This window comes from Macaca mulatta, chromosome 10 (assembly GCF_049350105.2).
Source record: "Macaca mulatta isolate MMU2019108-1 chromosome 10, T2T-MMU8v2.0, whole genome shotgun sequence".
Classification (NCBI taxonomy): Eukaryota; Metazoa; Chordata; class Mammalia; order Primates; family Cercopithecidae; genus Macaca; species Macaca mulatta.
In genome coordinates, this window is record NC_133415.1 from 32506093 (window position 1) to 32526941 (window position 20849).

The 20849-nt window shown below is 59.3% G+C and overlaps 1 long non-coding RNA gene across 1 annotated transcript; it reads right to left on the reverse strand.

The window, feature by feature from the left end:
* Window positions 1-413: 413 nt before the first annotated feature.
* On the reverse strand, window positions 414-17726 carry LOC114670388 (uncharacterized). The gene is made up of 3 exons (XR_013399578.1): window positions 17607-17726; window positions 16193-16507; window positions 414-4393 (listed from the first exon to the last, which is right to left on the reverse strand). It is a non-coding gene; the product is annotated as an uncharacterized LOC114670388 (long non-coding RNA).
* Between the last annotated feature and the right edge of the window lie 3123 nt (window positions 17727-20849).

A 20849-nucleotide genomic window follows, 5' to 3' on the forward strand; every position in this document is an offset into this window, starting at 1 on the left:
GGCAAGGCAGGGAGGGCTTAGCATGATGCTCAGGGGGTCTGGGAGGTGGGGCCCTCGGGGTCAGCGCTGTAGCTGGCAGCAGGGCATGACCTTGACCTTGGATGTGCCACAGATAATTTGAGGAGTGTCCAATGGTCCCAGCAGGAGGACTTCAGCCAAAGGGTGCCCGGGGGAATCTGGGGGGAACCTGACATGACCGGCGCATTCCTGACACAGCCCAGCCCACCACACAAAGCTGGAGGGCTGCCTTGGAGAAAGCAAACTTGGGGTGGCCACATGCAGCCCCCCAGGCTCCAGGCCCAGCTCCCTCTCCAGGTGCTCAGCGGGAGCCGCACCCACATTGGGAATTCGGGGCAGGTCCGGCCTGCATGCTGTGTCGAAGAAATGCAACACAATTAATTAGCCCCTAAAAAAAGCGTTTGAAGTGTTTATTGCGGGACGGCGCTCCTGGTTTTATAAGCAGATGGGGAAATAAAGTGGTGGGGATGACAAGCCGAGAACAGCTGCACAGGGACCCGGAACCTAATTCATAATTCAGCAGACTAATCAGAGAACATCTTCTGCGGGCGCCGTAATGAAGGGACGTGAGGCCGCAACTGATGAGCCAACCCCCATGCGCCCACCATGCCGGCCACACCCCTGCACTGCCTGACCCCAGGCAGCCCCTGCCTCCAGCCCTGGCCTGACAGAAACACCCCAGCCCCATCCCTGGTCACAATGACTTCCTGCCAAGCTTTCAGCAGCCATTTTCTCAGCAGCTCCCTGCAACATTTACAGTCGCAAGCCCACTTTTCAGGAGAGGAAACTGAGGCGCGGGGAGGCTGAGCCTGAGGGACCTGCCCTGGTGGGTGCATACCCCCAAAAGCCCTGCATCCTCGATCCACTGCCCAGGGTTTGGGTCCTCCTGGACCATCCTGGATCCTCTTGTGCAGGAGGGACTCCAAGTAGACCGAGGAGCTCTTCCCTTCCAGTAGTTGAGATGTGGAGGGAGAAGGAAGAAAGGGAGAGTATTTACCAGCCAAGAGGATGTGGGGTGGGTGTGGGGCTGGCCTTTGCTGAGCATGGGCTGGGCAGGGACCTAGGGGTGGGTTGCACATGGGAACCTGTATAGGTTGCCTGTAGCAGGGAACCTGGAATAATTGAACATAAAAATTCACATGCATTTGGCCAGGCGCGGTGACTAACGCCTGTAATCCCAACACTTTGGGAGGCCAAGGTAGGAGGATCACTTGAGGTCAGGAGTTTGAGACCCATCTGGCTAACATGGCGAAACCCCGTCTCTACTAAAAATACAAAAAAATTAGCCAGGTGTGGTGGCACACGTCTATAATCCCAGCTACTTGGGAGGCTGAGGCGGGAGAATTTCTTGAACCCAGGAGGTGGAGGTTACAGTGAGTGGAGATCACGCCACTGCACTCCAGCCTGGGTGACAGAGTGAGACTCCATCTCAAAACAATAAAATAAAATAAAATAATTCACATGCATTTTATGAATCTTCTAGCTCTGACAGGAGCCCAGCATTCACGGCAGTCGTGGACTGTAAAATGCACAAGATGAAATGCTTGTGACAGCCGTGAAGTCCTTGTTTTCTCCTAGGCTGCGGTGGAAACAGTGGGCAGCGGGGGCGTGGGTGCCAAGCCTCCCCATCCCCCGCTGGTCCCGGCCCCTGCCGCACATGCTCGTGTGTGCCCTATGCGTGCCCAGCAAGACATGGGGACCCAGGGAAGAACCCAGCTTACATCTGCCCTTAACAGCTCACGGCCTCCTCAGGCAGACATATGGGGTCAATTAAACTCAGCAACAAGCCTTTTACTTAAACACATCAAACCACAAATACCATCAGAGTGGCTGATGTCATAGCAGAGGAAGGCAAGGGGGCTGCGGTGCCCTAAAGGGATATTTCAGGGGCCTTGTGGAGTTGGGCTCTGAGGCCTAGGTAGGAGCTTGCTAGTGTGAGCAGCACCAGTCATCCTCCCCTGTGGCATTGGTGCTGGATGGGACTCAGACTTGGGTTAGACAGTCCCGAGTCAGACCCTCACTCCAACCTCCACTGAACCTCACTTGCTTTCTCCCTACAGGATTTGAGACGATGGCAGGGGAATGGGGAAACACGGGCCCGGTTACCTGCTGCTGCATGACAAAGCAGCCGGGTCTCTTGTGTGCTTGGTCTGTGGGTCTGGAGTCCAGGCAGGGCCCAGCAGGGCAGTGTGGGTGGCTCTTCTGCTGCGCATGGCATCGAGGGGGCACTCAGTGTACTCAGCCCCAGCTGTGTACCCAGGCCTGGCCTCGGCAGGCTGGTCACAGGGCGGAGCCCCACAGGTCCTTCCGCTCCATGGGCTCTCCCTGATGGTCAGATTCCTTCAAGGTAGCTCAGGGTCAAAAGCAGAAAGCGGAACAGCTGGGTTCTGAGGGCCTGGGGTGCAGCCCAGCACCATGTCCACCCAACACCAATGGTCAAAGCTGTCCAGCTCCTGCCTAGGTCCAGGGAGGGATGAAGACTGACAGACACACAGAGGGTCAAGGAATGTGTGGCCACCTTTAATGGCCCCCTGGAGTCTCTGTAGGATGGCTCAGTACACAGTGCTGGCAGGGCAGAGGAGCAGAGCCCACCTGCACCCCAGCCAGGAGCCCACAAATGCCAACAGCTCCCTGGGAAATAGGACCAGGGCCCCCAGCTCCTGGGTGGGCAAGGTGTGCAGTAACTGGACCCTCAGGGGGTGGAGCCAAACTTGGGGACCCCTGCCGAGGCAGGGTCTCAGTGCTGAAGCGGGATTTGGACCCACTTCTTCTGCACTCTGACCCCCTTCCCTAAGTCAACCTCTCTTGATGCCCTCTCCCCAAAACGCCTCCTGACCAGCACAGCCCTCCTCCGCATGCTCCAGGCAGACCCCTCCCTGTTCCTACACCACCTGCCCAAGGTCCCCCAGCTCTTGAATGGCAGAGTGAGGACATGAAGCCAGCATCCCTGACTCCAGGGCCGTGCGTGTTCTTGGCCCCAGCCCAGCCCCCTACATGCATCCACATCTGCTGTCTGCACTTGATACCTGCCACGCTTTCCCGGCCCCACTGTCTCAAAGCGAGACAGAACCCCACTCAGGCTCCCTGCACAGAGGGAAGGGGGCTGCCCCTCCAACCCTCCGCCCAGGTGGGGTGCTACCACAGGCTGCTCAGAGCCCCAGGAAGTTGACTGGAGGGCAGGACAGCACCTGGTGTGGTGGGGCCACCGTGCAGGTAGAAGCAACATGGGACCGGGGTGGACACAGCCCCACAGGCTGCAGGGCTTAAGCAGGGCAGCCAGGATCCTCCCTCAGCGCCCACCCCTGTTGTTTGTGTGGGCATGGTGTCCAGCTGGACTGCTCCAGCCCTCAGGCCTGCAGAGCCGTCACTTCCAGAGTGGTCCGGCTGTGGACAGAGCCACTCTCGGGGGGTGTTCAGTATGCACAGAGCCCCCACCCCTCTGTGCCTGGCCTGTCCCTTGGGCCAGGCCCCGGCAGAAGCAATCTTACTAAACAAACATGCCCCGGATTTGCTCTCTGTGCAAACAGCAGCAACGGCTGTTCTGCAGATGAGGGGCTCAGAGGCTCCACAGTGAGGGCTTCCAGGGCTGCATCCTTCTAAGCAGGAACATGGGAGGCAACACCTCGCTCCTGCTCCACAGACACTGAGCTGCGGGGAGTCCTTGGAGGATGCAACCAGGTGGTGCTGGGACCCGCTGTGATCTCCTGAGATACCCAGCCTCTCACAGGCACCAAGCTAATACCGCAGAGGTGCAGCACGGAGACAAGGTGCATGCAGCCCTGGCCCCAAAGAGGAGGACCCAGACAGCAAACAAGCTTGAGAGAGAGCCAGGCCCTGCAGCCCACGCAGCAGAGATCTACCCTCCGCTCCACAGCTCCAGGGCAGACTGGGTCTCTGCCACCTGAGCTGGCCTCCAGAGGGAGGCTGCTCCTGCCTCAGAACCACCGAGTCTAGCCTGGGAGCCCAGTGCAGAGGCCGCTCAGTACCATCAGGTAGGCAGACAGGGAGACCCGTCCAGGGTGGCCCCCTCGCTGCCCGCTTTGCCACCTCCTCGCCCCACTCAAGCCCTCTAGAAGATTGAACCGAGTCTGGGCTGGCCGGGCATGGTGGCCCAGGCCTGTGATCCCAGCACTTTGAGAAGCCAAGGTGGGAGGATCGCTTGAGGCCAGGAATTTGAGACCAGCCTAGGCAACATAGTGAAAGCCCCACTCTACAAAAAAATTTAAAAACTAGCCAGGTGTGGTGACCTGCACCTATAGTCCCAGCTACTTGGGAGGTTGATGCAGGAGGATCACTTGAGCCCAGGAGTTCAAGCTTGCAGTGAGCTGTGATCACACAATTGGACTCCAGCCCGGGTGACAGAGCAAGACCCCATCTAAAAACAAACAAACAAACAAATAAATAAATAAATAAGTTTTTAAATATTAGCCGGGTGTGGTGACACACACCTGCAGTCTCAGTTACTTTAAATATTAGCCAGGTGTGGTGGCGCACACCTGCAGTCCCAGTTACTTGGGAGGCTGAGGTGGGAGGATCACTTGAGCATGTGCGTTCAAGCCTGCAGTGAGCTGTGATGGTGCCACTGCTCTTCAGCCCAGGTGACAGATCGAGACCCTGTCTCTAAAATTAATTATAATTTAATTTAGTCTAATTTTAAAAGACTCTGGAGTGATGGACCAACCAAGCACAATGCCCTTGACCACTGGCAGAAGGCACCCTGAGGCTGTCCTGGACACAGGGCCATCAGGGTGAGAGGCTGGCACCAGAGATTGGTGGGTGCACCGTATCACCCCAGCATCCCCAGCCCGCCTCACCCCCATTGGCTCCCAGCCCTGCCCCCCCATCCTAGAACTTCCGGCTCCCGAGGAACCAATGGCACCTCACAACATGGCCTCCGCCCGACGACTTCCCAGAGCTCCTGCCCCGGCCCCTACTGCAGGCCCTGGAGAGCATCTTGTAGCCCCTATGGAGCCCGAAAGGCAGGCCCGTGGGAGGACGGCTCGTTTCTGGGGTGGGGGGTCCCTACTTTCCTTTCTCTGATTTTTCTGCATTTTCCAAATGTTGATACACCGGTTTGAGTTTCTCATGGAGTTGGAACAGCAAACTTCAGCAAGAAGCAACCAGGCTGCCCTCGGGCGTGCAGAGGAGATGGAGGCCAGGGGCCCACAAGGGGAGTCCTCCCCGAGGGGCCTGGAAAGGGCCTTGTGGAAGTACTGGGGCTGCTGAGGGCTGGCCAGTGCGGGCTCAGTGCAGCCCTGTGTGCAGCTGCCTGGTCGGGCCACACCGTCCTCCAAGATGCATTCTGCGTCCCTCCCTGGGGTCCGTGCCAGCCTCATTTCACGGCCACTGCGACAGTTGCATTAACTTGTATCTAATGGGACGCTCAGCTATTGGACATGCAGCAATTCCAGTTTAATTAAGCGTCAGGAAGCTGGGCATTAATTAAAGTAACAAAAGACTCAGCACAAAGCAAGCCGGGCCCTGCTCGGAGAGGCTGTGGTCTAGGCATGCAGGGTTGACGAAGCGCAGGACCCAGGCCCGGCACTGTGCACATGTCCACACCCCCTGGCTCATCGCCCACCTGAAGGTCACCAAGGCCTCGCACTCTGACCTCCCTGGCCACCATGGCCCAGGCCCCAGGCTGGGCTTTGCGTGCTGAGCCCCCAGGGGCAGGGGATGGGGACCCCTGGAACACCCAGGGCCCTTGTTAAGGCGAAAGGCATGTCCCAGGAATGGCCACAAGGTCCTGGCAACCATGGAGACCCATCACACCCCAGCACCTGGCTTTGGCCAAAGCCCCCTCCCCACTCCCCTCCAGCCCTCCCTCCACTAGAATTTGGACACCCCTCGATGGACACAGATCCTGGCCACCCTCAGCTTCCTCCTCCCACCCCACCGCAGCCAGGAGCCCACAGGAGGTACCTGGGGACACGCCAAAGGCAGAGGTCACAGGAGATGAAACAAGGACACCAAAGCCAGTATTGCCACCTGCAGTGGACTCAGACCACCATGTGGCCCCTCCCAGCCTCTACCCTTGGCCCTCACACCCCTCCCCTCCCTCCTCCTCTCACTCCTGTTGGGCCTTTGGCACCTCCAAGGCCATGAACAGAAATCACATGAGGTTTGCCTCTGTTGTATTTATGAAGACATTTTATGTGACTTTGGTTTGTTTGTTTGTTTTTTGCTTTGTTGTTGTTGTTGTTGTTGTTGTTTGAGACAGGGTTTCACACTGTCACCTGGGCTGGAGTGCAGTGGTGCAATCTCAGCTCACTGCAGCCTCCACCTCCAGAGCTCAAACGATCCTCCCATCTCAGGCCCCCAAGTAGCTGGGACTACAGGCATGCGCCACCACGCCCGGCTAATTTTTGTAGTATTTTGTAGGGAGGGGGTTTCCCTCCCTATGTTGCCCAGGCTGGTCTTCAACTTCTGGGCTCAATCAATCCACTTGCCTCAGCCTCCCAAACTGTGGGGATTCCAGGCATGAGCCAATGCACCCAGCCTGTCACTTTCTATTTTAAGGGCCGGTGAGTTGGGGGCTATGTCTCTCTTTTTCCAAGGAAAAACAGAAAACTAGATTACGATCCCCAGTCAACCCTCCCCGACATTAGCTGCCTCCGGGTCTCCTCTGCCTGGTCCTGCACTTGAGGCCTCACAGCTTGGATGCCTCTTGGCCCCAGACCAGGCTCCAGGCTGCCAGGCCAGAAGAGAACCTCAGGCGCTCTGGTCTAAGGCACTTCTCTCCAGCCCCCGAACAGCATCACCTCCTTCCGCCTTGCTATTCTACCTCTTGATGTTCTACCTGCTTTCCACCCTTGCTTCCCTGCTGAGGCTGGACGGAGAAGTCTGGCCTTAGCTGCCTCTTACAGAGGTGCTGACCTCTGCTGCCCAGTGGGCCTCGGGCTGGGTCCAGGCCTCAAAGCCCACGTAAAGCGAAGGGTGCAGCACTGACCAAAGGGCCCTTCCCTCTTGCACTGACTCACTGGGGCTGACTGGGCAGGAGCCCTGGATCCCCAGTTAGACTTAGTCCTGCCAGCCCAGGGCCCCTGGTGCAACACCGAGAGGACCCCAGCCACGTGACGAGAGTAGGTGGTCTCCATGGAGCACTGGCTGCTGCTGGCCCCAAGACATGCACCCTTGAGCCTCCCATCGGCCCAGCAGGATCCCGGTTCTGTGAGGCCCCTGGGTTCAGTCAGGGGTGAGAATTCAGGGACACCCAGGCAGCAAGTGGCAGACCCTTCTGGAAGGACCTGGACAAGGGTTCTGCATGAGAGCCCCGTGGCTGGGCCCAGAGCGGGGGCTCCGTTACTGTGTTGGGCCCAGACCGGCCCTGTGCCCAGGTACTTCCCATCGACGTTTCCCATGATGATGATCATATTTTCCCCATCAGTCAAGACCCAAATCAATGGCATCTGAGTCACTGGAGATTGATTTTAATTAAGTCTGAGAAGTTTTGTAACCATGCCTGATGGAGGACTCCTCCCTGGTCCACCAGATGAGGCATGGGTAGGGCTCCCCCGGGTGGCCTTGGGCTCTGGTCTGGGACTCCCCCGACCTGCCCCCAGGACAAACCATGTCCTCCACCCGGGCTAAGTCTGATGCTCTGCCCATGGGGCAGAAACCCACAGGCAGGGCTGACAGTGCGGGGCCCTGAGGAGTGGGCAGGGGCAAGGGAAAGACCCTGGCTGATGGGGGTGGGGGCAGTGCCTCTTCCAGGCCACAGTCCCCAGCTGGGTCTTCTGACCATGATTTCCAGGACGTTGCCACATTACTCCCTTCCGTCACCTCCAGGAGGGATCACCCCACACCTGCCTTCAAGCCTGTTTTTATGCAAACCTTGTTCTGTAACAATCCCTGGGCTGCTGCCCCCCAGGGCTGTGGGCCACTAGCACTGCCCTGCCCTTATTCCCATTCCCACAGCGCAACGACCATAGGACGAGGAGGGCAGCCCCCAGCCTGGCCCCTGTAGGCTGTTTTCTGCCCTGCCGCCCCCCAACCCCGCAAGCATCTCATGATGTCGCCCAGAGCTGGAGCCCCTCTACCTATTCCCAGGTGGTGCACCAGCCCTGTCCCCTCCTGCCCCCAGCCTCCCAGGGTCCCCTCTTTCCTGGGGGTCTGGGCCTCCCCAGCCACCACCAGCTGCTCCACTACCTACCAGCGAGAGGATGTGTTTAATGACACACAGTAGGGAAGGTTATTAGCAGAATGCATTATTAACGGGAGGCCCAGCGAGGCAGGCCACTGAATCACCCGAATCCTTGAGGACTCATGGTGGGTGCTGAGACCTGGGGAGGGATTGCCATGTGGCAGGTGCACTGGGGGAGCCTGGGTGCTGGGGCGGCACCAATCACAACTCATCCAAGCCCTGGACAGGAGCTCAGAGACTTCTGATGTTTTGTCCCTGAGGTCCCCGGTTCCACCCCAGCCACTGGCTGAGCCCAGTGCCTCTGAGAGCATAAACCACCCTCATCCCACAAAGCCTCTGCCACTGGCTTTGGGGCAGATGTAAGCAGTGCCCTCCGCAGTCCGCAGATCACTCATGGGGGAGGCACCTAGGGTCTGGGAACAGCTGCTCCCCAGGGCAAATGTCTCCAAGTAGAGAAGGCTCATGGCTTTGGCCTTCTGCCCTCATGGCCTTAGGGTGAGACTTGGTGTCCTCAGAATACATGAAATAGCAGCTGGGATCATCTCCTGAGACAGCCCAACCCCACCCAGGGGGTCACACGGGGACTTCACGCTGCACTGGCCCAGCTCCAAGGACCCTCAATAACAAATCTCGCCATGGCAGTGCATCACCTTTACCGCAAACCCACACTACACATGGGGAAACTGAGGCCAGCGTGGGGGGGGCAGCCCTCATGGCTGAGCAGGGACTGGGACCAGCCTCCCAGCCTCCCTGGAGGCCTGGACTTCCATCCCTGTCCCAGGCCCCGCAGTTGTGGCAGGATCCTCCCCCAAGATCATCAGCCCCTCCCAGGCTGATGCCAGGCACTAGGAGCGAGTTGGGGTATAGGGAGGTGATGGGCTCTGGGCAGCAGCTGAGCTGAGCTGGTGGGGAGCCATGACGGGGGAGGCAGGGCAGGGGGTCAGGGCCGTGGTGCTGGTGCTCTTATGGGAAGGACATTTGCAGGCACACAAGGTGGGTGGCAGGGCTCCTGGAGGAGCCTCAGTGAGCAGCCAGGCCCGGAGGACAACAGCCCCAGAGCTCTGACCCCAGAACACAGAGCTGGGACGCTGTTAATGAGGGAGTGCCAGTCGGGGCACACTCCCAGCACAGTGACCCCAGGCTGGAGGGCAAGAGGTTCTGGACCTGATGGCCTGGGCTGGGGGTAGCGGCGTGGGGGCCGCAGGGGCCAAGTACCTGGGGGCTCCCACACCGGCCTTCAGGACCTTGGACAAACCCAGCCACGGGGCCTCTGTTTGCCCATCCAGAAGTGACCTTGAAACAGAGGCCACAAGGGAGGCACAGCTCCCAGAAGTGGGAGACAAGAACCTGAGGCCGGGACCACACCTGCCGGGCCCATAGCCTATAGCACCCATCTGTGCCGAGCATCGGGAAGGCCCCCAACGGCCCTCCCCACGAGGCTGCCACCCGTGGCCTTCATGTCTCCAGGTGCCTCCTTTTTAAAATCTTGTGCCTTGAAGCATGTTACTCTCGAAGCAGCAAGAGTAGTTTAAGCACCCCATCTGCCGTGCCCTGGCCCTGCCAGGGATGGGAAGCTGAGGCTGGGCCTGCACCTGTCTGGCCCACAGCCCATTGGGCTCTCATCCACCCCGTGGTCACTGTCATCTTTGCCATCGCTGTGGGATGATGACCTCTGAACAAGGGAAGCAGTGCAGTGGCCGCGGACAGTGGTCTGCATTTCCTGGTGACTTGGGGAGCGGCAGCTGCAGCAGGGGCACCACGTGTCTCTCCTTCATGGGCTGAGCTCCGAGGGCTCTCCGCCGGGACGACACCTTCCCCTCTCTGGAATTAGGATCTTGTGGGGAAGCTGAGCTCAGCCACAGGCCCGTCTGCATCAGCCTTTCACCCAGTGATTTCTGGGCCATCGGTGGTCCTGCCCAAAGCCATCATTACCACTGTGGTTAGAATACAGTTGTGGCCTCTGGAGCCAGCCGATCCCCACGTGGCCCCAGGGTGATCCGGAAGCCCTTCTTCTTTTGTTTTGTTTTTTTTTCTTTTGAGACTGGCTCTCACTCTGTCACCTAGACTGGAGTGCAATGGCACGATTATGACTCACTGCAGCCTCCAACTCCTGGGCTCATCTCCTGAGTAGCTGGGATTACAGGCACTTGCCACCACACCCAGCTAATTACTTTATTTTTCGTACAGACAGGGTCTTCTATGTTGCCCAGGCTGGCTTTCAGCAGCCCTCCCATCTCAGCCTCCCAAACTGCTAGGATTACAGGTATGGCCACCTTGCCTGGCCCCACCAAGACCCCAAGGTGGTCACAAACCCTTCAGACGTTTTCTCCCTTTCTCCCCTCTGGGTCTTTGTGGGTGAGCACCCAGCATCCCTGAGATGCAAAGTGCCGAGGTCCCTCATCCTTGGTGTCCAGGCCAGCATGTCCACTCAGGGCTTCGTGGAAGGCCATGTCTGGACAGCATCAGCCTGATAGGGGACCCGGTGGCTTCGAGGGGTCTGGAAGCTGTGACAACTCAGGATGGTCCTGTTCAGAGGATGAGGTGAGGGAGCTGCACAGCGGTGTCAGTTGGGAGGCGTGCCAGACAGGGCAAGGAACCAGGATCAGAGAAACTGGCTTATGTGATGGGCAATAGGTCCCCAGGGCCTGCCCCGACCTGGGCTCCTGGCAGCTCCCAGCCACTGTCCAGGGCTGCAGAGTCAGCAGCCTAAGGGTAGAGGGAGCAGGCCTGCTTTGCCTGGGATCGCCCTCTTCATCCCCCTGCAGCTGAAACCTCCACACCAATAAACACATGAGGCTGCCAAGATTAGGGTAGCGCCAAGCAACCACTCACACTTTAGCGAGAATTGGCAGATGAAGTAGCCCTGGGCTAGATACCCGGAACATGGCAGGTCAAGTTGGATGGTGGAGAGGCTTCACCCAAGGCCTGGAGGGACTGGGGCAATCGAAGAACCAGAGACTGGCCCATGGGGCAGATGATGCCCCGCCCACTAGCCCAGATATCCAGGACACCTGCGGGCACAGGGCAGACTCCTGAGCCAACCCCATGGCCATCCACGATCCCAGTGAGGCAGGAAGAGAGACAGACTCTGCCCACCTGGCCCAGTACTAAGAGACACCCCTGCCTTTGCATGTGCGTGCAGGGTCCTCACCCCGTGTGTGATGCAGGGGGGTCCTCACACTCCAAGTATGGGTAACAACTCCCCATACGTGCCACCAGGATACAGCAGGCCGGGGGGGCCAGTCTCGGCCCAGTCGACGTGGCCACCCCCAGCACTAAGGTGCCCTCTGTACGGGGCCTCAGCAACTTTGATGAGTTTTCATTTAACGTTCTCTTTATCACAATTACTTTGAAAACTATTCAGTGCAGTTATTAATCATTGAGTAATTATTATCTGCTCTTATATTAATTATCTGGCCATCGGGAATGTCACCAAGATTTAACATTTTTAATTGTTAATAATATTTCCTGGACATGGGAGAGGTTTCCTGTACGTCCACACATTCCCTCCCTGCTCTGGGTGAGGCTGGCTGGGGCCCACCCTGTTGTGGGGAGCTCCCACTCTTGCTGGCATCGCCTGCAGGCTGCCCCCATCAGTTCATCCTGGGCCCTGAGCAGGGCTCTGGGCGGGCCTGGGTGACTGAACCCTCCCTCCAGCTGTTTCCACCGGGCCCTGGGGGGCCCTTGCTCGCAAGCCCTGTGGCCGATACAGGTCCCCAATGGCCCCCAGGATGGGCCTCACCTGGCCCCAAGTCCTGCCGGTTAGATTGCAGTGAGAGGCTGTGAAGCACCTGCCACATGAGAGGTGGCATCAGTGGCCTGCTGTGCTAGGTCAGCCCCAGCTGCAGATCCCAGGCTGCTGCAATCCCGCAGGCTCCTGGCCAGCCCCGCAGTGGCCTCCAGTGTCCTCATCAGCCCTGTGACCAGCAGCCTCGGGGAGCCATAGGAGAGAGGAGACACTCCACTGGGTGCACACAGACGGGCCCGGAGAGGACAGGATGGGCCACATGGACGGCTGGCTGGGGCTGCAGAGCCCAGGGGTGCTGCCGCAGGCACTGGGAGGTGGCATTATGTGACCATGGCAGCCTAAGACCACCACTGTGGGCCCAAGCTCGCAGCTCACTTCCCACTGTTCTCAGCGAAAGGACACAGGCTACCCCTCAAGGCCAGTCCACAGCTCTCTTACGAGGCAGCACCTTACGGCCCCTCACTCTGTCCTGTTGCTCTGCCCTTGTGGCCTGCTGTGCAGCAGGCACCACGTCACCCCTTTCACAGATAAGCAAGCCAAGGCTCGGGGCAAGAGATCTGTGCAGCAGGCTCTCACCACCTCATGGGAGCAGATCTGCACACGGCATGCTCTCGGGCCCCTTTGGCTGAGTGCCCAGCCCCAACCCCAAGCAGGCCTCCTTGGCTATCCAAGCACTGGGTGGGGTCTGGAGGCGAGAATGGCTAGGTGCTTCCTCTGGGTGGCCCCTCGCTTTATGGGAGACCGGGAAGCTGTTCTCCAGCCTAGGTAGAGGTGGCTGTGGCCGCCCCTGCCCCTTCTCCCACCTCTGCCTGCTTCTTCTGCTGCAGCTCAGTCAAGGAGAAGCGTGAGGTGCTGCTGAGACAGAAGGAGGCTGGGGAGATTGCCCACGACATGAAGTCCTCGAGGCCTGCCCTAGCCTCTCCCTTCCCACTCCACAATGCCCACCCCTTAAAGAGCCTTGTCAGGCATCCCCTCCATTGCAATCAGACCAGCATGGAGTCTCCTGTGCCTGAGAAATTAGTGCCAAGCAATGGCAGCCCTCAAATCCACTGTGGGCTTGACAGTGCCAATGACAGCAGTGATGATGGGCTCAGTCACAGTGACCATAGTGATGGTGGTGGTGGTGGTGGTAGTGATAGCCATGGTGATGGTGGTGGTGACAGAGGTAGTGATGGAGGTGGTGTTATTGCTGATGGTGGTGTGGAACCAGTGATGGTGGTAGTGGTGGTGATGGTTGTGGTGGTGATGATGGTGTTGGTCATGGTGGAGGTGATGGAGGTTGTGGTGGTGATGGTGGTGGTGGTGGTCATGGTAGATAGAGGTGATGGAGGTTCTGGTTGTGGTGGTGGTAGTGGTGGTGATGGTGGTGGTGGTGGTCATGGTGGAGGTGATGGAGTTTGTGGTGGTGATGGTGGTGGTGGTAGTGATGGTGATGGTGGTGGTGGTGGTGGTGGTCATGGTGGAGGTAATGTAGGTTCTGATTATGGTGGTGGTAGTGACGGTGATGGTGGTGGTGGTGGTCATGGTGGAGATAATGTAGGTTCTGGTGGTGGTGGTGGTGGTAGTGATGGTGGTGGTGGTAGTGCTGGTGATGGTGGTGGTAGTGATGGTGATGGTGGTGGTGGTGGTGGTCATGGTGGAGGTGATGGAGGTTCTGGTGGTGGTGGTGGTAGTGATGGTGGTGGTGGTGGTGGTCATGGTGGAGATGATGGAGGTTCTGGTGGTGGTGGTGGTAGTGACTGTGATAGTGGTGGTGGTGGTGGTGGTCATGGTGGAGGTGATGGAGGTTGTGGTGGTGGTGGTGGTGGTAGTGATGGTGATGGTGGTGGCGGTGGTCATGGTGGAGGTAATGGAGGTTGTGGTGGTGGTGGCGGTAGTGATGGTGATGGTGGTGGTGGTGGTGGTCATGGTGGAGGTGATGGAGGTTCTGGTGGTGGTGGTGGCAGTGATGGTGGTGGTGGTGGTGGTGGTGGTCATGGTGGAGGTGATGGATGTTGTGGTGGTGGTGGCGGTAGTGATGGTGATGGTGGTGGTAGTGGTCATGGTGGAGGTGATGGAGGTGGTGGTGGTAGTGATGGTGGTGGTGGTGGTGGTGGTGGTGGTCATGGTGGAGGTGATGGAGGTTGTAGTGGTGGTGGTAGTGATGGTGATGGTGGTGGTGGTGGTGGTCATGGTGGAGGTGACGGAGGTTGTGGTGGTGGTGGTAGTGATGGTGATGGTGGTGGTGGTGGTGGTCATGGTAGAGATGATGGAGGTTGTGGTGGTGGTGGTGGTGGTGGTAGTGATGGTGATGATGGTGGTGGTTGTGGTGGTGGTCATGGTGGAGGTAATGTAGGTTCTGATTGTGGTGGTGGTAGTGATGGTGATGGTGGTGGTGGTGGTGGTCATGGTGGAGGTGATGGAGGTTGTGGTGGTGGTGGTGGTGGTAGTGATGGTGATGGTGGTGGTGGTGGTGGTGGTCATGGTGGAGGTGATGGAGGTGGTGGTGGTGGTGGTAGTGATGGTGTTGGTGGTGGTGGTGGTGGTGGTCATGGTGGAGGTGATGGAGGTTGTGGTGGTGGTGGTAGTGATGGTGATGGTGGTGGTGGTGGTGGTGGTCATGGTGGAAGTGATGGAGGTTGTGGTAGTGGTGGTGGTGGTAGTGATGGTGATGGTGGTGGTGGTGGTCATGGTGGAGGTGATGGAGGTTGTGGTGGTGGTAGTGGTGGTAGTGATGGTGATGGTGGTGGTGGTGGTCATGGTGGAGGTGATGGAGGTTGTGGTGGTGGTAGTGGTGGTAGTGATGATGGTGGTGGTGGTGGTGGTAGTGGTCATGGTAGAGGTGATGGAGGTTGTGGTGGTGGTGGTGGTGGTGGTAGTGATGGTGGTGGTGGTGGTGGTGGTCATGGTGGAGGTGATGGAGGTTGTGATGGTGGTGGTGGTAGTGGTGGTGATGGTGGTGCTGGTGGTGGTGGTGGTGGTAGTAGTGATGGTGATGGTGGTGGTGGTGGTCATGGTGGAGGTGATGGAGGTTGTGGTGGTGGTAGTGGTGGTAGTGATGATGGTGGTGGTGGTGGTGGTAGTGGTCATGGGAGAGGTGATGGAGGTTGTGGTGGTGGTGGTGGTGGTAGTGATGGTGATGGTGGTGGTGGTGGTGGTCATGGTGGAGGTGATGGAGGTTTTGGTGGTGGTGGTGGTGGTAGTGATGGTGATGGAGGTTGTGGTGGTGGTCATGGTGGAGGTGATGGAGGTTGTCATGGAGGTGGTGGTGGTAGTGATGGTGATAGTGGTGGTGGTGGTGTTGGTAGTAGTGATGGTGATGGTGGTGGTCATGGTAGAGGTGATGGAGGTTATGGTGGTGGTGGTGGTGGTAGTGATGGTGATGGTGGTGGTGGTAGTGGTGGTGATGGAGGTTGTGGTGGTGGTGTTGGTAGTAGTGATGGTGATGGTGGTGGTGGTGGTGGTGGTCATGGTGGAGGTGATGGAGGTTGTGATGGTGGTGGTGGTGGTAGTGATGGTGATGGTGGTGGTGGTGGTGTTGGTAGTAGTGATGGTGATGGTGGTGGTGGTGGTGGTGGTGGTCATGGTAGAGGTGATGGAGGTTGTGGTGGTAGTGGTGGTGGTGGTAGTGATGGTGATGGTGGTGGTGGTAGTGGTGGTGATGCTGGTGGAGCTGGCCATGATGGTGGTTATGGCCATGCTCATGGTGACAGTGGTGATGATGTAAATGGATTCTCCACCTGGAGTTTCCTGGAGAAACAACTCTGCTCCCCCAGGGCTGCCTGGTCCCTCCCTGCCTGGGGGAGTCCCCGGAGGCAGGAAGAGTAGAGAGTGGACTGAGCCTGACAGGGCAGTCAGTATCTTGAGCTCACAGAGAACATTTAATCTTAGTTAAAAGTAAATAAGTTCAATTACTGGGAAGGGAAGAAGAGCCCAGTATTTACTGCGAGCATGTGGAGTGATTACTCCAGGAGGTTCCCTGGGGATGCCAGGCTCCATCCCCACTCCTGTCAGGTTCACCTGTGGCAGATTAGAGGGAACAGCATGGCCCACCTTGCCCATCGGGCCCCTGGGGATGCGTCTTCCCCCTATCCCCCAGGGCAGGGGCTACAGGGTTGGCAATGCTCCCTTCCCTCCCCCAGCCCCCAACTATTGGCAGGGCCCTGGCCCAAGGACCCCTGGATTCCTGCATGTGGGCACACCTCAGCCCCTGGCAGGACACCCCGAGGCCCTCACTGGCTCTGTTGCTCACCTGCTGTGTGACCTCAGAGGAACCCTGCCCCTCTTTGAGCCCCTGTCCTCACCTGGGAAATGTGTGATAAAGGCAGGTGTCCCCGGCAGGGAATGGAGGTTGGTGCTGGTGGTCAGTGTCCCCATGACAATGACCTATTGGCTGTGCAGAAGGTGGGCCTCATCTTCCAAACTCAAGGAGTCCTCCACGAGCACAACCCTCAGCCACCAAGGTCCCCCAAACTCCCATAGTTCCCGAATCTCTGGCCCGGTGCTGAGACAAGAGCCCTGGGGCTCGAGGCCTCTCAGGCAGGGTGCGGTGAGGGCCCCTCGGAGGAAGGGCTTCCTCCTGCCCATCCTGGCTGGGCGCTGTGCTGGGCTGCAGGAGCCTGAGTTGGGGTAAAAAGACTTGAGTCAGATCCAAGGTCAACTGCCCAGCTCAGCCCAGGACTCCAGCCCCTTGCGACAAGATGGGCCAGGCCCCTCCCCGGAGTCTGCTCATCGAGGCTCCTGTGGGTCCCTGGGCAGGCACTAGCTGGGTCCCACCTTCAGCCTGGGGCCTCCTTCCAGCCTCCTCCCCGGTGCAGCCCAGCTAGAGCTCGTTCATCCTCTGGGGGCTCCCGCCTCCCCCTTCCCTGGCCCCGCACTGGGTAAGGGCGCATCTCCTAGAAGCAGCCCCCCCAGGGTCTGCTGAGATTAGGGGGCCTGGAGGTGACTCCAGGGACATCCTGCCCCTGTGCCCCAGACCGGTGTCCCCCCCACTGCGGGTGATGAATGTCGAGGAGTTGCCATTATAATTAGCGTGGAATGTGCCGCCTCTGCCAGGGAGGAAAATCCCATCTTGGAAATACACCTCGGATGCAAGTTCAATTTTACCCACGGGGCCATAAAACCCTTTTTCCAATCACCTGGTGCTGTTGGCTGCCGGCACCATTAATCCTGCAAATGTTATTTAGAGCCAAGACATCACTTGGGGAAAAAATCAGGTCCCGCATTCCACGAGGAACCCCTCTGTATTCCCCGCAGAGGCCTCAGCAGATGGATGAGACTGCTCAGGCACCAGGCAGGGAGGCAAAGGGATGCAGCCACCCTCACAGCCACCCTCATGGCCCAGGAGTCACGCCTCACTTCATCAACCCTCATCCCAAAACACAGACCCTCCCTACCAGAGATGGGCCCATCAGCAGATGGGAAGACTGAGGCCAGAGGGCTGGAGGAGCTGGAGGGCTAGAGGAACTGGTGAGCCAGGCGGCTCAGCTCCACTTGCCCTGCCTGTCCCCAGCAGACACTGCCCTCCTTTTCATGCCCAAAGCCCCCACCCAACCCAGATCCTCTCCTGAGATCAGTGTCATCCCACGGTCTTTTATAAAAAATCGTTTCCTTGATTACCGAGGGTAACAATGAAAACACGTAATTGAATCTCCAAGAAATTACCATTTTTATAACTTACGTCCAGTTCCCGAGATAAATTAAACGTTTATCACTCACTGCACATCAGCGAGGGGTTGATACGGCCCTTTATCATTGATGCGGGACTTATTAAGAAGAATGCCTCACACCGCCTCCCGGAAGGCTCCTGGCACCTCCAGCTCACGGCCCTGAGTGGGCAGAGCTGTCTGGCTGGAGGTGCCGGGTGGGTGGCCGGGTGGGCCCCTCCTGATCACTCCTGGCCCGGTTGCTGGCTAGCTGGTTGGCGGTGTGGGTGGTGGGTGGGAGGGCTGGTCAGGGTCTTTTCTTTGGGAGCCCAGGCTCCCAAGAAAATCAGGCCTGCGAGCAGCCCGGCAGCGACAGCTTTCTGAACAGTGCAACCCTGGGAGCCAGAGTGGGGTAAAGACAGGGAAGCCGGGCAGGAGGAGGAAAGCGGAGACAGCATAGAGGGAGGAGGATTTACCCACCTGTCCCCAACCTGCTGGCCAAAGCTGATCCCACCCAACTGCGCCGGTGCCCAGAGGACCCATGACATTGCCAGGTCAGGCAGCAGAGCAGCTCTGAGAGAGGCAAGGCTCCGCTGAGTTGAAGCACCGCTTCGCACAGGGTCCGGGAGCAGGTGGGGGCAGCAGGGCGGCCACACCCACCCAAGGAGCTGCTGGGTTGGTCAGCAGAGGGGCGGGGAGGTGGGGTCAGCTGCTGGGATGGGCTGTCCATCTGTGAGCGGCTGGTAGTGGTTTTCCTGCTGGCAGGTGCTAGCGGCTGGGTTGTCGTGGCTCTCTGGCTGGCTGGGGGCCATTTGGGTTGGGGAGAAGCCCAAGCCTCCAGCTGTGGATTGAGTTTCCTGAAAATGTTTGCAGGCTGCACTCAGCAGAGCCAACTTCAAGCAAAGGACCCAAGTGTGACACTATTCACGTGCAAACCACCACCCAGAGTAGCCGGTTGCCTGAGGGCCCAGAGCCACCCCCTAGGGAACATCCACAGGTCAGAACCCTGGCAGTGGTGGTGGCACAGCGAGGAGGGGTGCTGTCAGGGGACAGAGGACCTGCTCCTTGAGGATGGGAGAACTGAGGCCCAAACAGCAGCCTCCCAATTGATCTAGGCGAGCTCAGGGTCAAGGGCAACAGGCTGAGGTCACCAGGAGCTTCAAAGACTGGCTCTGACGGTGAGACCTCTTTTTGGGGAGGGAGGTGGCCTCTGGCACCCGCTGGCAGCTGGCCCAGAGGACTGGAGTGGGGTGCACCGGGAGGAACAGTTCGGGAAGGGGCGGGTAACCACACCCACAACTGTGCTTCTGCCTTCTCTCCCTCCCCTGCCTGGTCCCTGATTTCCCAGGGTCCCCTCCTCCCGCCACAAGGTCCTGCTGCCCAAGGGCCCACCTGGAGGCCCCAGTGGGGCTTGAAACCCCTACAGTCGGGCAGCAGAGCATGACTTCTCAGCTGTGTGTCCTGGGCAGAGGCAAGGGAGGCCCCAGCACCTCTCACCGCAACTCCAACCAACATGGGAATCCAGAGCTGCAGGGGACGGCCTGCCTCGGGACAGGGCTGGGCTCAGACCCCAAAGCCCAGGATTGAGAGAGCCTCTCCTCCGCTCTCCAGCCATCCCAGGCCCGTTCCCCAGAGCCTGAGGCACCAACCTCGACCTGCTCCCAGCCTCACTCCCACCCCACGCCACCCCACCAGGATACAGCCCAGCCCTCAGCCTGGCTCCAAGAACCACGCTTGTTGGGCCTGAGGGCCTCCAAAAGGGCTCTGTCACCAGGCCCGGGGGAGGGCAGAGGCCCCAGTCCAGGTCAGAAAGGGGCAGAGCGGACACATGGCCCCAGAAGGCCAGTGCTGAGATCCCTCCCCAGCCCTGCCCCCAGTAAACCTCTGGTGTGTCCCCTTGAGGCCCTCATGAGAAGAATGAGGCAAGCAGGGTGGAAATGGTGTGGTCACTCCAGAGCAGTGGCCGTACCCAGCCTCCTGGCCAGCCCTCCGCCCCAGACCAAGGCCTGGCTGGCATCTCCCAGGCCAGAGCCAGGGCCAGCCTCCCGCCCTCGCCTGCTGTGGGGGCCGAGGCAGCAGTTGGAGGTGGGGGCTCCACCTCCCCCAGCCTCCATCATTCCCTCTCAGGTGACTCTCCATGTGGTTTGCCTCTTGCAGTCCCTGCCGGGGGGCCCCTACTGACCCTAAGCTGGCCTCCTGTGGGCTGGGAACCTCTGGTTCCTGGTTCTTCCTCCAGATGGGCTGTCTCTTAGCTGAGAGCAGCACCTACACCCGGGCCACTCTCTGGCCACAGCCTCACTGACCCAGGCCACAGCGGCTGCCACACCCTGGTCAGGGGCAGTCACGACCTTGGACAGGAGCTAGGACCCCTCCTCCAGACCCCGCTGCCCACTGACAAGTGGGACAACTTGGGGCCAGGCTGGGGCTGCCCGAAGGCTACTATGCTTGGGAAGGCCCCAGGACAGGAGCCCTGCCCCTTGGGAGGGGTAGCAAACAGCCCCGGGACAGTGCCCGCGTGTCTGGGATGATTCCTCACCGTGTGAAATGTGGGATAGACACCCTCGACCCAACAAGGGAACTTCTGACTTCCCGGCCAGCCCCTGTCCTAGGCCCCCATGGGAACTTCGGATCCAAGTGGGAAGGGGGCTCCCCCAGCACTGCCCCTGCCCTGCCAGAGCTTCGGCTGGGCGGATGCCTCCACTGCAGCTCCCGAGAACCGCCTGGCCTGCGCTGGGCACTGCTTCTGTAGGGCGTGGTGCCATCTGGTGGTGAGACTGGGAACTGCACCACAGCTCCAGCCTGTACGTGCACACAAGTCCTGGAGACCGAGGGGCGGGCATGGAGGGATTCCGGGAGCCCTGCCGCTCCTCACCTGCCCCTGGTCTCTCCCTCAACCCAGAAGCCTGGTCCTGGGGCACAGAGACAGGCCCCAGGGGCTCACAGCCCAGCACTGTGTTTCCTGCTCCAACAGGCAGCCTAGTCTCCAGGAGGTGCTGGGCGGGCACAGGGCAGCGACGGGGATGGGCAAGGAGTCCTGGCTCTTGGCCCCAACAAGGACCTGGGAAATGACCTTGGCACCAACCATCAGGCACTCTGCCACCCTGTCCCCCCCGAGCTCCACTGTTCGACTAGAAGGGGTAGGTGGGCAGGGAGTGCCAAGAAGGTGGACTGGCCACGCCGGGGGTCTCCTCAGGGGCAGAGTGTCCCTGGGCCTGGGCAGGGGTGGGTATGTTCAGTTCAGCCCGGGCAACTCTGGAGCCAGAGGCCTGGCAGCCCCAGCACAGCCACCTCCTGAGGCTTTGGAGCCCTGGTCATG